The sequence below is a fragment of the Ursus maritimus genome, unplaced genomic scaffold, assembly GCF_017311325.1.
Source record: "Ursus maritimus isolate PB19 unplaced genomic scaffold, ASM1731132v1 scaffold_7, whole genome shotgun sequence".
NCBI lineage: Eukaryota > Metazoa > Chordata > Mammalia > Carnivora > Ursidae > Ursus > Ursus maritimus.
In genome coordinates, this window is record NW_024426885.1 from 28,636,979 (window position 1) to 28,640,378 (window position 3,400).

Sequence of the window (3,400 nt, forward strand, 5' to 3'; positions counted from 1 at the left end):
TGTTACTGTTGGTGCTGCTCAACCCTGCAGTAACCTGGGATGTGCGCACTCAACCGGCGGTCCCTGCTCCTCACTTCCAGGGCCGGGCGTCTCTGTCCTTTGTGTTTCTAATGCCGCCAGCCATGGGCCACCCAAGGCCTCTGGTCTCCCCCGGTCTCAGTCTATGCCCGGTGAGCACACCTCGATTCCGAGTTTCGTGAGAAGCCTGGTGGCGCGCGCACACGGTTCAGGGTCTCAGTCTGCTGTTTCGCGGGTGCCGACCGCGAGTCCGCCTCGCTTCCCTGTGCAGGTGGCGCCAGCCGCCAGCCGCCCTGCTGCGCTCCGGGAGCCTCCCGGTCTCAGTCTGGATCCGTGAGCACACCGGGATTCCGGTGTTCCGGGAGATGCCTGGTGGCGCGCGTTCACGGCTCACCGGTCGCAGTCCGCTCTCTCGCGGGTGCCCTCCGTGAGTCCGCCCCGCCCCCACCCTGCAGGTGGCTGCCGCTCCCGGCGCCCAAACGTGAAACGTGGCGGCTCCCTCCCCCTTCCGTTTATCTTCCGATATCTGTGCACGGTTTACAGCTCCCCTCTTGGTACCTCAATACTCAGCGCTGGAGATGTTCATTTGTAGAGATCCATATGTATCTTCCTGCGTCTCAGGCTGATTCCGTGGTTATTTAGGCTGGTCTGTTACCTATCCAGCTCGACTCAGGGGACTGACTGAAAAAGGGGTCCCCTACTCCTCCGCCATCTTAACTCCCCTCCAGTTTGGATATTTTCTACTGATTTCTCTTGTAGTTCACTTACTGTCTTCTGATAGGTCGATCTATTTTTAGACACATCTCTTAAGTTCTTAATTTCATATATTTTATCTTCAGATTTTATTTTCAGTTTTAGAATGTCCATTTGATTCTTTATATAAATTCTTTGTTGAAATTCTATATCTTTTCATCTCTTTTGTCCATATTTTACATTATTTGTTAAATATATCAATCACTTAAAGTCCTTGTCTGCTAACTCCCATATCTGGATCACCTATGGGTATTTTTTTTTCTATTTATTTATTTATTTTAGAGAGAGAGTGTGTGAGCAGGGGATGGGGCAGAGAGGGGGAGACAAGCAGACTCCCTGCTTTGAGTAGAGAGCCCAACACAGGGCTCGATCCCAGGACCCTGAGATCATGACCTGAGCTGAAACCAAGAGTTCACTGCTTAACTGACTGAACCACCCAGGCACCCCACCTATGGGTCTGTTTTTATAGGTTATGAGTCAGGTGGTTCTGTCTTCATACACTTAGTAATTTTTGTTTAAATGTCAAATGTTTTATATTAACATACACACACACACACACACACACGCACACATGCACACACCATCAACCTTAGAGGCTTCAGAGGATAGTATCATTCACCAAAGGTGAAATTCAAAAGATAAAGTTGGGATCTTACCAACTTAATCCAGTTACAAACTTACTTAGGTCAAGACTGCTTTGCCGTTTTGGTCAGATTTACGCTACTTTTGTTTTCTTTTTTCCTAGAACATGGTCCTTCAAGCTTTTAATTGAGCGTATGGGTGGTCTAAGAACTTAGACTCTGCTTTTTAGCAGTTTTGGCTGAATGCAGAATTCAGCAAATACTTTTTTTTTATAATAATTTTTTATTATGTTATGTTAGTCACCATACAGTATATCCTTAGTTTTTGATGTAATGTTCCATGATTCATTATTTGCGTATAACACCCAGTGTACCATGCAATATGTGCCCTCCTTAATACCCAACACCGGCCTATCCCAATCCCCCACCCCCCTCCCCTCTGAAGCCCTCAGTTTGTTTCCCAGAGTCCACAGTCTCTCATGGTTCATTCCCCCCTTCTGTTTATCCCCCGCCTTCATTCTTCCCTTTCCTTCTACCGATCTTCCTATTTCTTATGTTCCATAAATGAGTGAAACCATATGATAATTGTCTTTCTCTGCTTGACCTATTTCACTTAGCATAATCTCCTCCAGTCCCATCCATGCTGCTGCAAATATTGTGGAATCGTTCTTTCTGATGGCTGAGTAATATTCCATTGTATATATGGGCCACATCTTCTTAATCCAGTCATCTGTTGAAGGGCATCTCGGCTCCTTTCACAATTTAATTATTGTGGGCAATGCAGAATTCAGCATATTTAGGAAGAAACTGGCCTTGTGTTTGAGATTTTTCAGATCTTTACTTTTATCACTTCAGACCAAGCAGCTGTCAGTAATTTTGCTCATTTCTTGTGGGGAGGAGTTAAGATGGCGGAGGAGTAGGAGACACCTTTTTCAGCCGGTCCCCCGAGTCGAGCTGGATAGGTACCAGACCAGCCTAAACAACCACGGAACCAGCCTGAGACGCAGGAAGATGCATCTGGATCTCTACAAATGAACATCTCCAGCCGGCCTGAGTATTGGAAAAAAATGCTGGGAAGCCATGAATCAAAGGCTTATACCCGGAAGAGCAAACAGCGGAGGAGCTTCGCTTCAGCGTCAGGCGCCGGTGCTGTGTGCCACTTGCACAAGAGCTTTAAGTGGGCCTTTCGTGACTTCTGGCGCAACCCGTGAAAACAGCAGATTCTGAGACTGTGAGCTGGTGCCAGTAGGTGTATTCTGGCGTGGACATTCGAATCAGCGCCACCGATCCGCATCGAGACCAACTTTCCGGACACAGCATATGGCGGTTACGGCTGGAAGTATTGAAACACAGCATGGTAGACGCCGGCCGCCCTGGGAAGTGAGGGCAGGGACGCCGGCTGGGGAAGGCTGACTCGGATCGCTTAGGTTGAGGCAGCACAAACAGTAATAATAGAGTTGAAGCGCCAGAACATTTAGTAGAGAACGGCCAATCCTCTTGTTCTTATGGATAGAGGTTTAAATTTAACGCCAGTTGCTCAGATTCTGTGAAGAAGTAGCACGGAAAACCGCCAGGGTAAAAGTTTAGAGAATAAAGCCTGGAAAATATCAGTTCATTAGTGCTCCACTCATCCCCCTCACAGGGACACATGGAGATTCACCCAAATAGGTTGCTCTGAGTACCGCACGGGCAGGCCCCTCTCCACCTAGAACACAAAGGCAGCTGAAAAACTGGCAGCTTCCACAACCTGGGTGCCTGGGCGGCGCAGTCATTGAGCGCCTGTCTTCGTCTTAGGGCGTGATCCCAGCGTTCCGGAAAGGAGTCCCTCATCGGGCTCTTCCGCTGGGTGCCTGCTTCTTCCTCTCCCACTCCCCTGCTTCTGTTCCCTCTCTCGCTGGTTGGCTGCCACATAAATAAATAAATAAAATCTTTAAAGAAGAAGCCCACATCCCTAAGATCCCTATAAAACAAGGGGCACGGCCTGGGACCCAGTCAATAATTTGGTCTCTGGACAACCCCGCAACCTCTCCTCATCAGAATGACAAGAA